Consider the following 13,883-nt stretch of genomic DNA (forward strand, 5'->3'; position numbering starts at 1 on the left):
TTCATTTAAAAACAAAGCAGAAGTATCTAGCTTTAATAGCAGTAAAGAAAACCTTCAGAATATGAACCTGGTATAAAATGATGCAGAACCGTCTGGCTGAGTCTGCAGAGAGCCTGAAACTCTAGCTCTGGAAGTTGCCCCATTCATTTAGGTGGGGTGTTAACTCAGAAGCTCAACGATGATAAGTTCATCGTCATTGACCTTGGCTTGTAGAGTGAGCCTGTAAGAATACTATGACATTTTCCCCCTTTCAAATTAAGCCTTGGAGCTATGCCATTGATAACGGTTGAGTATTAGTCCCTATATCTTGTTATTAATGAGCTGTGGATAGAAATTCTTTTTAATATGAATTCATCCTGCTGGGTGTCATTGAAGAAGTGAGTTTTTAAAAGGAATTTGAATGAAAAAGGGTGGTCACCCAATGCACTAGGAAGTTCCAAGCCATGGGGCACTGTGGACAAAATCCCAAATATAAGTAGGTGATGGAGAAAAAGGAAGCAGGCAGATAGGAGGCTTGTATGGTGTGAAGAGAGTAGGAAGAAAGGCAAGGAGAGAGGTAGGTAAGGATGGAGTTACACAGAGTCCTCTAGGACAAGAGGCTTGAGCTTGATGTGTAGGGGAAGGAGAGAAAGTCACTGCCTCACTCCTTTCTTTAAATGCTTTCGATCTGTTTTATGGGGGTGAGATGATTTTAGTCACATTCTTTTTGCTTAAATTGGATGAGAGTGAGATGGGAATCGGAGGCCAGCAAGGAGTAAGTTGCACAAGTAAAAGAGGGAGATGACTATTAGCTATATCAATGGGAAAAGTGACAGCTGACCTATTGTGGAGAAAGAACCAAAAGGATTTGGCAATAGCCTGAATGTGAATGGAGAAAGAGAGGGATGAGTCAGATATAACAGACTTATGAGAGACTTGGGTGATCGGGGAGGTGATGATCTCAACAGCAGGGAAGAAAGAAGGAAGAGGAGAGAGGGTTTAGAAGGAAAGATGGAAGCTTAAATTTTGCTGTGTTGTTTGAGATTCATTGATTATAAAGCGAGAAGAGACCACTGTGATCATTTAGTCTGACCTCCTGTATAGCCAGGCCACAGGATTTCCCTGAATTAATTCCTGTTGAAGTAGAGCATATCTTTTAGCAAAGCATCCAATCTTGTTTTTAAAAATTCCACAACCTTTGGTAAGTTGTTCCAATGGTTAATTACTGTTAAAAATTTACACCTTATTTCTAGTATGACCTTGTCTAGTTTCAACTTGGAGCCACTGGGTCTTGTTATATCTTTATCTGCTAGAATGAAGAGCCTGTTATCAAATATTTCTTCCTCACATAGGTACTTACAGACTGTAATCAAGTCACTCCTTAACCTTCTGTTCTACAATAAGCTAAACAGACAGAGCTCCTTGAATCTGTCACTATGAAGCATGTTTCCAGCCTTTTAATTGTTCTCTGAATCTGGAGATCACTGTATCCCCAGTTTATGAACATCCTTCTTGAATTATGGACACCAGAAACTAACACCGTATCAGAGTATAGTCAGACCAGTGCAAAATACAGAGGTCATAGAACCTGCTCTTCTCCTCTGCTGTGACTCATGATTTCTTTGTTTATACTTCGAAGGATCACACAAGCCCTTTGGGCCACAGCAGTGTGCTGGGAGCTTGTGTTGAGTTGATTATCCCCCTTGATCTCTAAGTGTTGTTTTTTTGTTGTTTTTTTTCTCAGAGTCACTGCTTCCCAGGATAGAGTCCCCCATTCTGTAAGTATGGCCTACATTCTTTGTCCCTAGATGTATGCCTTCGCATGTGGCCATGTTGAAAAGCATATTGTTTGATTACATCGAGCTTACTAAGTGATTCAGATCACTCTGTATAAATTACCTGTCCTCTTTATTATTTACCCCTCCCAAACCTTTATTTCACCTGCAAGCGTGATCAGTAATGATTGTGTTTTCTTCCAGTTTATTAAATAAGCTAGGGACAAGAACAAATCCCTAGGAGACTCCACTAGAAACACACCCATTAAATGATGATTCCTTATTAATAATTACCGTTTGAGACCTGTCAGTTAACTACATTTTAATCCATTCAATTTGTGCCATGTTAATTTTGTATTCTAGTTTTAATCAAAATGTCCTTGGGGTACCAACTCAGACACCTTACACAGTGGTGTTACATCAATTCTATTACCTTTATCAACCAAACTTATAATCACATAATAAATATCAAATTAGTTTGTTAGGATCTATTTTCCATAAACCTGTATTCATAGGCATTAATTATATTCTCCTCCTTTAATGCTCTGTTAATCGAGTTACTCATCAGCTGTTCCATTATTTTGCCTGGGATTCATATCAGGGTGACAGGCCTATAATTACTTGGGGTTGTCCCATTTACCCTTTTAACATATTTGCACAACATTAGCTTTCTTCCAGTCTTCTGGAACTTCTCCCAACTTGTTCCAAGATTTATTGAAAATCTGTATTAATTGCCCAGAGATCTCTTCAGCCACCTCTTTTAAAAGTCTTGGATGAAAGTTATCCATACCTGCTGATTTTAAAACGTCTAACTTTTGTAGCTACTGTTTAATATGTGCCTGGAAGGGAAATTGTTTGATCATATGCTGTGACTACGTCATATGTGTTTTGTTCCCCCCCCACCCCCATACAGAACAGAAATATGTATTGAACACTTCTGCCTTTTCTGCATTATTATTGATGATTCCACCATTTCCATTTTGTAATAGACCCATACCATTTTTAGGATTATTTTTGTTCCTAATATACTTAAACTCCTCCTTATTGTCCTTAACTCTGCTAGCCATAGATTTATCCTTGTGTCCTTTTGGTTCCCTTATCAGTTTTCTGCAATTCCTAGTTTCTGATTTATATTCTTTTCTTTAATTTGAGATAGATATTTCTTATGTTACTTTCACTTCCACTCTAAGGCAGGTTTTTTTTTTTTTTTAAAACCAGTACAGCTTTCTTGATTGTGGAATTGTGGCTTCTTGGGCATCTAGTAAAATGTTCTTAAATAGTTCCCAATTATTCTTCACATTTTACTGTTTAAATTCTCTCCCCCAACTGATCTGGCTCACTTTTAAAGCACCATATATATGTTAGAGATTTGTACTTGATTCTGTTTGCACATCATATATATGATCAAGTCATGACCACTTGTACATAAGCCACCACTAACTTTTAGTTCTGTGATCAGTTCCTCTTTATCTGTCAAGATGAGGTCTAATAAAGATTTTCCCCCATGGTGGATACAGTGCTTTTTGCGTTAAGATATTGTCATCTGAACTATTTAGAAATTCTGAGGACGTTTTAAGTACTGACAGCATGCAACCATAAAAAGAGCTCTGTGTAAGATGCAACCTGAAGAAGAGCTCTGTCTGTGTCAGCTTGAAAGCTTGTCTCTCTCACCAACAGAAGTTGGTCCAATAAAATATATTATCTCACCCACCTTGTCACTCTAATAGTCTGATACCATCATGGCTACAACAACACTGCATACCTCTACCATATGTTAATCAGACTGATGTACCCTAAGATAATGCAGCTTTTTTTCTGGACACATTGTAGATAACTGCTTAAGGAGCCGGTCATCCTTTTCTCTAGTGTGATTTAGAAGTCTGTAGCAAACAGTGGAGACAGGACAGTCCAGATGCGATGTTGGAAAGACAGTAGTCTGAGAGGCATGGCAGGACTGCAAGAAAGAACTTGATGTAAAAAGGAGAACATGAGATTCCTAAGCAGAGATGATATGAAGCCATGTGAATGGATGAGATCACTCAGAAATAAGACATAAAGAGTTAGAGGAGAAGAAAGGACCAAGTACAGAGCCATGAGGGACAGTGACAGAAACTTTGAAAGGAAAGGAGTCACAGAAGAGGTGAGAGGAGAATTTGGAGCCATGGAATGACAGAGAAATCAACGGTGCCTATGGCAGCAGATAGATTGAGAAGGATGAGTTAAGATAAGTTGTCTCTGATCTTGGCCAAGAGCAGGTCATTAGGATCAAACCTACTAAACGAAGTTGGTGGTTCTTTAATATAGGTGAGCACCTTTCTGGTAATTTAATATTAGATGGGTCAAAATGGAAACACTTTTTCCAATCCTGACCAGGTCCATTCCCTTTGGAATTTCACTGGTTTGCAGTTGTATAATTACTTGTATCACAGTAGTGCTTCAGGAAGCAAATCTTAGCTGAAGTTTTTCAGAGCCAAAATTCAGCTTTCTCTGGCCATCTCTATTGTCCACTGCAACTCAGTCTCTCAATAATAATATTTTGCACTTCTATAGCACCTCAAAGTGTTTAAGTCACTGAACATCCCTATGGAAGGGTTAAGCGTTATACCCATTTTACAGCGAGATTATGATTTGCTCCAGTTCACACAGGGAATAAGTGACAGAGCCATATAAAGAACTCAGAAGCTATGGGTCACGGTCCCCTGATCTAACCACTAGATTAATGGTGTTCCATGGTAAAGTAAAAGAAGTGGCTATAAAGTGTCTGAACTAAATAAAGCTGTATCCTAGGGGGTGTATGTGTGTGTTCATCTTTTCATATATTCGTGTATGCTATGGTTATACAAAATGCCCCAGGTACACATACATTATTTCAAAGTGGTCTCTTTACTGTGATAGTAAGTAATAGATTTTAATACCAGATGGGACCACTATGGTCCTCTAGTCTGCAATAATGCATATTGCATAACATGCCATAGAACTTCTCTCAGTGGTGGATAGCAATGATGCTTTTTCACAATGAAAGTCAAGAAACACCCAGACAAACATTTTTCTTTTGCTGTGTAATGAATTAGTTGTCAGTGATACTGGTTTGCAGTCTTTTGCTAGCATTTCAAGAAGGAATAGCAAATAAGAAGGTGGTTATAGCAGTGTCTGTGTTTTGGATAGCAGACACTGTATACATTTAAATCGCCTTTTGATCTGTGAAGGAAGACTGCATTTCATAATATTTTTTTAAATCCATAAGGAAAGGTTGTAACCTTGCTAATGGTGGTTTGAGTGCTGCAGTGCTGAGCATTACCAAAGACAACTCTAAAATAACAGGGAAACTAAAAATAGACTTTAGACTGGGAATTGGAAGAATACAGAGGAGGACAGTAATCTAATGAGAATGAAGATGAATAAAGATGTACTAAAGGAACAGAGTGTATGACCGTGGGAGGAGGAAAGGAGAATATTTACTATGTATAAATGAAGAAAATAGGCTAGATTTAAAAACGCAACTCGCAAAACAAGGGACGTGATTAGATTCGACACTGGTGAGGCCTCATCTGAAGTACTGTGTCTGTTTTGGGCCCCACACTACACGAAGGATGTGGAAAAATTGGAAAGAGTCCAGCAGAGGGCAACAAAAATGATTAGGGGACTGGAACACATGACTTGTGAGGAGAGGCTGAGGGAACTGGGGATGTTTAGTCTACGGAAGAGAAGAATTGGGGGGGGGAATTTGATAGCTGCTTTCAACTACCTGAAAAGGGGTTCCAAAGAGGATGGCTCTAGACTGTTCTCAGTGGTAGCAGATGACAGAACAAGGAGTAATGGTCTCAAGTTGCAGTGGGGGAGATTTAGGTTGGATATTAGGAAAAACTTTTTCACTAGGAGGGTGGTGAAACACTGGAATGTGTTACCTATGGAGGTGGTGGAATCTCCTTCCTTAGAAGTTTTTAAGGTCAGGCTTGACAAAGCCCTGGCTGGGATGATTTAGTTGGGGATCGGTCCTGCTTTGAGCAGGGGGTTGAACCAGATGACCTCCTGAGGTCCCTTCCAACCCTGATATTCTATGATTCTGTGTGCTCACTGACGGGTAAAAGAAAGCAGTACAGATGTATAGATCCTGATCCTGTTTCTCTTGAAGTCAATGAGAAGTTTGCCTCTGATTATTTCATTGGGGCCCCTGGAAAGCATGGCCAGAAACCAAATTTTGTACTGTAAAGAGTTCTGGGAGGTAAAGAGATGCTATTGATAGTGTGGGCATCATCACATTTTAGACAGACTTGCTGTCTAGAAAGTGGAAGGCCTATTAGAATAAAATCTTACTAGGATTTATTATTAAATAAATATTAATTGTTTTTTGTAAATAACATGTGAATTCCCAGTCCTGCGCTTCACTTCTTCAGTGAGGCAAGCATAGGGAGGCTGCTACTCTGACGGTTCCTAGAGCAGGAAATCAAAGCAGTGTCGCTCAGAAGGTAGAGTGTCACATGTTCTTCTAGGACACTGAATGGGTCAAGTTGACATTTTAACCCTTCTGTATCCCTCTATGCGGAAAAAGCCTCAAACTCCTCATATTGTTTGGGTAAGGTGAGCTACAAGCCAGTGGACATGTGTAGAGAGTCACTGGTACAACCTCTGTAGGGAAGCAATGGATGAAGATTTTCATCTCTGAAGTCGTTTACTATCCTGTTGGGGGTTCATGCACAGCACAGTGCCTATGGTTTTAGTTTCTACGTGAATGTAGAAGGTTAAGGGTCTGCTGGTGAGTTTATTTAAGTCCACCTGTCAGTAATTACTTTATGCTCATGAAATAACAGAGGTGTGGGATTCAGGCCCCTCAGCCTGGTCACTGCTGGCAGTCACGAGGACCACTGACCTAGACTTTTAACTTCTCAGGACATTTTCCCACCTATACAACAGTTATAAATTCTCTCTCTCTCTCTCTCTCACAGGAGTATTTGAGGCCTAATTAATTAGTGTGAGAATGTGATTACTGATGAGCAGTTATGCATGAGTAGTCCCACTGACTTAAATAGGCCTATTTTTGGAGCAAGGTACTATTCACTATGAGTGAAATCCTGGCCCTATAGAAGTCAATGAGAATTTTGCCACTCCTTCAGTGGAGCCAAGTTTTCATTCCATTAATCAGAGTATCAGAATCTGGCTTTTAGTATTTATAAGGCCCTTTGAGATCCCAGATTACAGGTGCTACAGATATGCAATTTATATTTATTACTATGCAGCTGTAGTCACCAATTTATCAAACAGCAATGTGGTTTTAATCTCTGGAGAAAGTTATATTATACTATACCAGCCAGTGTGCTTTCTTTAATCAATTTGAGTTTGTACAGCTCAATTCAGGATTGAGACTGAGCAGCACTATCCATTAATCTACTTAATCTTGGCAGTTACTTTAGTTATGACATGAGACTTTCCTGTTCACCATATAGAACATGCCAATAGTCAATCTGATTCTAGGGGTGGGTTTCGGTAACTACTCTAAATGTTGCCTTCACAAAGCCATATTTTTAAATGTTAAACATTTTGGAGCATGATTGGAACTCATGAAATGACATTTATAAATAAGGTCATTTCAATGTTTTTATATAATTTGGTGGGTAGTATGGAGACATGTAACTTGACATGCTAGTCACAGGACAGCTTTGTCATGAGAAGCTGTGTGTTTATGGCAGAATCATTCTATGTGGTTTTTTTTTTTTTTTAGGGTTGGGGCTGTGGTCTGAAGTACGCTGAAGTCTTTCCATCAACGTCAGTGTGCTTGTATCAGGCCCTAGGATTTGTATTTTGTTTTTATTTTAGGATGAAGCTTACCTCTGTGCAGAACCTAAACAAGGCCTGTGCACCACTCAAGCCTTACACTGAGTAATATTTAAGTGGTGCAACAGGCCATATGCTGCATCTCTTCACAGGGTGAATTTCACCATGTGTGAATAAAATTCCTCCCTTCTGGTGGATTCTCACAACAGCATTATTATCCCTTATCTCGCCCACAATGCCATGTTTAAATAAAATCACATACAGTGTAATGGAATTCTGAATTACATTAAACTTATTTTGCGAGATAGAAAAGCACAAAAGGTGGGGGGAAAATTGATTTTCTATGGCAATAGGTGCTGACTCCATGGGTGCTCCGGGGAAAAAAAATAGTGGGTGCTCAGCACCCACCAGCCACAACTGTTGGGCAGGGCCCTGCCAATCAGCTGTTTAGTGGCTGGGGGAGGGGGTTGGAGAGGGCAGAGAGCAGCAAGCTGCGGGCAGGCAGGGGCCTCCAGGAGAGGGCATAGTGGGGCAGGAAGAGGTGAAACGAGGACAGGGCCTCCGGGGAGGGAGCAGAGTGGGGGCAGAGCACCCCCTGGGTGAAAAATAAAAGTTGGTGCCGGTGGCTATGGCCAAGAATACTAAAATACTGAGACCTATAAGCCCATAGGCCAGACTGTCCGTCTGTGTGGTACTTACATGGCTCTCATTAGTGTCAGTGACACACAATCTTTCAAATATTTATCCTCACAACACATCTGTCAGGTAGGGAAGTACTATCCCATTTTCGTGGATGGGAAACTGAGCCACAGAGAGACTAAGGCTCAGATCCTCACAGGTATTAAATACCTTTTGAGGAGCTGGGCTTAAGTCACAAAGAGAGCCTGTGATGGAGCAGGGTATTACATGCAGGTGTCCTAAATCTGAAATGAGTGTCGTCCTCCTGTTAGACCATCTTTCCTTTCCAGCATATCTTCAGATTTTACAAATAGGAAAAGATAAATCAATTCCTTTTACCAGACTAGAGAGGGAAGGGGGAAAAAAAAAGAGAGAGAAATCCCTAGAAGTACATTAGTAGTAGTATTTATTTAAGACTAAGTATTCTTTGTATTCTAAAGTATTTAAGACTTTAAAATTCTTTGAAGTGCCTAATTCTAAAGAGCTCTAGGCACTTATGCAACTTGTTAAAATACACAGGCTACTGATCTGCTACTTGATGCTCAATTACATATAAGGCTTTTCTTCTTTGTTATTTTATAATACAGAAGTGCAGTAGAACAGGACAAACTCTAAATGGCCCCTTTCCATGGTGCAGTCCCTATTATGTAAGTTTATAAAACAGGGTTAGACACTTGCTTTTCCCAAATAGTTCAGATTAATATTGCCATATTTTTGTCCAATGTATTAATTTCCAAAATGATCACAAATCATGGTAATAGCAACTGAAAGACAGATATGTTCCCAATATCCTGGCGCACATCCTTCCAAAAAGGTTGGGTCTTCTCATGCTTCACCTTTCTGATAAACTCAGGAACACATAATTGTGAGGGCTAAAACGTTGTTCATACTTAATGTCCCCACTGGATTGTATTAGTTGTGCAATGACTGTGCTCAGCATTGTATAAACACATACTATCTTTGCCACCAAGAGCTTACAATTCAGTTCCCTATTACTAGTATCAATTTACTCACTCTTACGCATGTAGCTATTGCTACAATATCAAATTACTGTATTTTCATCCTTTCTCTCCATTGTCTCTTCCAGCATCTACCCTACATTCCATTTTAGTGTAAATATTGGCGAGGATTTGTAAATTCTGCTTGTATATGCCTTTGAGTCTAAGAGCTGTAAACAATAGTTTCTCCAGTTAAGGGGGACAAAAGGCCAAAGTCTACAATCCTTTCCTGGACAAAACTCTGATCTATTCTATAATGCTCATAATCAGGACACTTACTGGTATATTCTATGGCAACATCTGTTACTCCCTAATTCTGGCCTTGGGAATCTATTAAGGGACCATTGTGATCATCTAGTCTGGTCTCCTGTATAACACAGAACTTCCCCGAAATAATTCCTAGAGCAGAATTTTTAGAAAAACATCCAATCTTGATTTAAAAATCCTCCGTGAGGGAGAATCCACCATGACCCTTGCTAAATTGTTCCAAGAATTAGGTTATGTCTACACTACGCATCTTTTAGCAACACAGCCGTGCTGCTAAAAGGTGCACATTGTAGCCACTGTTTGCTGGCAGGAGAGAACTCTTAAAAAACCACCTCCATTGGGGGCACAGCTGCCAGCGCTGGGGGCACAGCTGCCAGTGCTCAGGGAGGTGTTTTTGCAGCACTGTAAAGTGCCAGTGTAGACAAGCAATTAAGCCCCCTAGCTCCAAAGGTGGAGCAAGGCGGAGATTAGCACACACCCCTCTTGAAGGTATCTCCTATTGCCTAGTTTAGGTGGCTCCCTGCCTAGCTTTCTGGCTTTTGTGAATCGCATTCTAAGGTGCTTATCCCTCTTCATTCATCTTATAGGGAGCCTAGGCACCTAAGGGCATGTCTATATTTGAAATGCTACAGCTGTAGTGCTTCAATGTAGACCCTGCCTATGCTGATGGGAGGGTCACCTGTCGAGGTAGGTAACCCACGTCCCCCAGAAGGCTGTAGTGAAGTCAGCAGAAGAATTCTACACTGGGGGTTAAGTTGACTTAACTATGTTGCTCAGGGGTGTGGATTTTTCACACCTCTGAGTGATGGAGCTGGGTCAATCTAACTTTTTAGTGTAGACCAGCGTAAGACAGTTTTGTGGATTGCAGTGTTGTCCCTCTCATTTTCTAGGCACCTAAAAGTTAGGTGCTGTGATGTTCACCATTGTAACACCTAAAGTCCTTTAGTTGATTCCCACCTCTCCCCCCAAAATAGATCTTCAAGATATCTTCATCTGCAGCATATAGTAGCAATTCAGGAGTCTGCCTCTCCTGTCTCAGAACCCTTATCTACTGATTCATGTAAACTGAAGATTTGTGTGTATGTGGTTTGAGTTCGCATATGCATTTTAGTCACAAAGTTCAGTAAAAATTTGAATATTACCTTATTAAATTGTAAAAATAAGGGTGCTCTTCTTTTATTATGTGCATGCTTCCCACCTGTTTTTTCAGCTTTAGTTTGTCCATAGTTTTATAAATTGTTTAACTTTCTAATAGACCCTCAGCTGGAGTACAGTGTGCAGTTTTGGATACCACACTTTTTAAAAAAGATGTGGATAAACTAGAGAGAGTCCAGAGGAGAGCAACAAAATGAATAAACATTTAGAAAACCTAACCTATAAGGAAAGGCTTAAAAAAAAAAAAGGCATGTTTAGTCTTGAGAAAAGAAGATTGAGGGGGACTGGAGAAGAGTCTTCAAATATGTTAAGGGCTGTTATACAGAGGACAGTGAACAATTGTTCATGTGCACTGAAGGTAGAAGAAATAATTGGTGTAAGCTGCAGCAAGGGAGATTTAGGTTAGATATTAGGAAAAACTTTTTAAATATAAGGCTAGTTAAGTGCTGTAATAGATTAACAAGGAAGGTTGTGGAATCCATGTCATTAGCAGTTTTTAAGAACAGTTTGGACAAACATCTGTCAAGTATGGTCTAGGTTTTCCTGGTCCTGCATCAGCACAGGAGGCTGGATTAAATGATCTTTTGAGCTTTTCAGCTCTACATTTCTATGACGGGACCTAATTCGCATTTACACTATCCCCATCCCCTTTAAGGTCACTGTTCTAGCAGTGTTAAGGGGGCTTAAAGTGAGTGGGAGACCACTTTAGGCCACGTTAAGAGCCATTATCACTGCCAGAATGGTACAAAGTGGGTTTGGTGAGAATCAGGCCCAAGAATGAGTCTTTAGTCATCATGGAGATAGCCCTTAGTTTTATATTCAAGACAAACGAGGGGTAACATGTTGGCAGCAAACTACTCTAAAAAGTTACAAGATAATTTGGTGAGGTGCTTTTAACATCAGTTTTGGGGTTTTCCAGGAGCCATGATGGAGACCTTCATGACCTGTAATTTAGATTTAAATGTTTTGAATGACCTAGTAGCTATGATGTAGATATTTTCACTGAAAACTCACTGCTTTCCGTAGATCAGAGAATAGCAAAAAGTAAACACTACAGCAAACAAAAGAGGGAAATGAAACGTTGGAAGTATTCTCTTCCATTAAGCAGTGGAAAAACACCAGGCTTTGAATATTTTATTATAATCATCTAGGAAAACATCTGAGACATCTTGGGCTCAATATGAGGAAGAATATTTAATGAAGCATTTAAAACCAACATATTACTCTGTACTCTTAAGAATGCCTTACATGTTTATTGTACTATTGTCACCTTGAGTATATTATGCTTTTCTGCATTATGGAAATACTTAACTGATAGTCTCCTATGCCTCCCTCCACAAATGGCCAATTGGTTTGATAGTGCTTAACTAACTGTCATGGCTGAAGTTGACGCAGGTATATACGCCCTTCTTTAGTAGTTTGGAATGCGCTTTTTAGCATGTGGGCCCAATGACTATTTCGGTTAATGCTGAAATAAGTTATTGCACCTCTGTGTGTGCGGAAATACACTACTGAAAGCATTTTATAATGGAAAACTCTCCCTGGCACTTTCATTTTTGAGATGGGCAAATTTCAGAAGACTAGATTGCCACAACCCTTACTTAGCCACATAGGGGTGTAATCAGTGGTGAGCCGGAGCCGGTTCGCACCGGTTGTTAAATTTTGAAGCCGGTTTAGAACCGGTTGTTAAAGGGGTGGGCAAACTCCGGCCTGCGGGCCACATGCGGCCCGTGGGACCATCCTGTCTGTCCCGCCTGAGCTCTCGGCTGGGGAGGCTCCCCTGTGAATTTTTACTCACCTGGCAGCACTCCGAGCCTTTGGCGGCATTTCGGCAGCGGGTCCTTCGGTCGCTCCGAGCCTTCGGCGGCACTGAAGGACCCGCTGCTGAAGTGCCGCCAAAGGCCTGGAGCAAGTGAAGGAACCAGTTCTTCAGCTTCTGGCAGCTCATCACTGGGTGTAATCCCCCTTGGTGTGCCAGAGACCTCCTGGATTCTGATCAGAGGGACTGGGTGGACCTTGCGGCACTCGGCCAGAACATAGGGCTGCCTGCTCTGTGTGTTCCCTGTCGTGTGCTCCCAGAGGTGAGGGCAACCTTGCTTTCTATTTCTCTCACTTTCCTTGAGTGGGCCGGCAGGAGAGTGCTCCCTGCCCACCCCTGGGCCTCTGGAACTTGTCACTGGGCCCTTACCCCATAAGCCACCCCTGACACGCCCAACCTGAGTCAGCTGCACAACATCCTGCCTATCTGTCTCCCAACCATGCCCAAAAAGCATCTGTACGCACTTGTGCTTCATACTATCCATTTCCTCGCCCTTATGGCCTGTCCTGACATCAGGTGGTGAGGAATCCCACTGCGCCAATCTGTACTCCACTCTGGTTACATGTCCTGCCAGGGATATTAGTTTAGTGGCTCCTCCATGGAGCCATAAAAGAGGCATTAACTCCCTGACACCTGTTCCTTCTGCAGTGAGAGGGAGATTCTGGCACACATCTATGTAGGATGCATCAGGTTGCAGCCTCTGTTTTAGCTGCTGCTGCTTCTCTTTATGAGATTCTTGCTGCACTTCTTCCCACACCTCCTCATTTATGCACAACCCATCCGTGGCCCTCCTCATCAATCTCCTCCAAGATGGCCATTCACATGGGTGATGGGTGAACCCCCACTTTGGGGAGGGCAGCCTGCTGGTCGCGCCCCTTCCACCCGAGGCTCCATGCCCCCATACGCCAGAGCCCTGAACCCCGCTTCCATAACAGGAGGAGCCCTGAGGCCCCATCTGCCCCCGCAACTGAGGAGTCCTGGTCTGCCTACCCCAGCCATGACGGCCCACCCCCCCCAAGTGCCAGTCCAGTCCCAGCCACGCTGGGCCGAGCCACCGCCACCACCCTGAGCTGCCGGACGGGCCCCGGCCATGCTGGGTAGAGCTGCCAGGCCCCCACCCTGAGCCTCCAGACAGGCCCAGGCCTGAGCTCTGAGCCAAGCCACCGGCCACCCTGAGTGCCGGGCCAGCCCCCAGCCAGCACCAGCACATGGCTGAGCTGCCGTGGCCTCACTCCCTCTCCAGACCCTCCCGGCCACCTCTGGCTCACCGCATTCCCCAAGGAGGAGGGACAAGGTGATCAGCAGCAGGCAGGCAGTGGAGGTCTTGGGGAAGGGGAATGGCCACCATGGTCCAGGTGTCCAGCAGCAGGGTCCAAGCTCTCCCTGTCCTATTACACCCACCGCCGGTGGCCATTCATCATACCACGAGGAGGAAGCTGGATG

At 42.3% G+C, this 13,883-nt stretch overlaps 1 protein-coding gene across 4 annotated transcripts in view; it reads left to right on the top strand.

Annotated features, from left to right (window-relative positions):
• The window catches only part of A4GALT (alpha 1,4-galactosyltransferase (P1PK blood group)), a 66,809-nt gene that overhangs the window by 12,252 nt on the left and 40,674 nt on the right, over positions 1–13,883 (top strand). For 2 of the 4 annotated variants that reach the window (XM_073317198.2, XM_073317206.2), the window contains exon 2: positions 1,724–1,757. The exons of the other annotated variants lie outside the window; for them this stretch is intronic. The gene's annotated coding sequence lies outside the window, so the exon portion shown is untranslated. The remainder of the gene's footprint in view (positions 1–1,723; positions 1,758–13,883) is intronic. 4 annotated transcript variants of the gene reach the window in all.

The sequence above is a fragment of the Lepidochelys kempii genome, chromosome 1 (assembly GCF_965140285.1).
Source record: "Lepidochelys kempii isolate rLepKem1 chromosome 1, rLepKem1.hap1, whole genome shotgun sequence".
NCBI classification, from domain to species: domain Eukaryota; kingdom Metazoa; phylum Chordata; order Testudines; family Cheloniidae; genus Lepidochelys; species Lepidochelys kempii.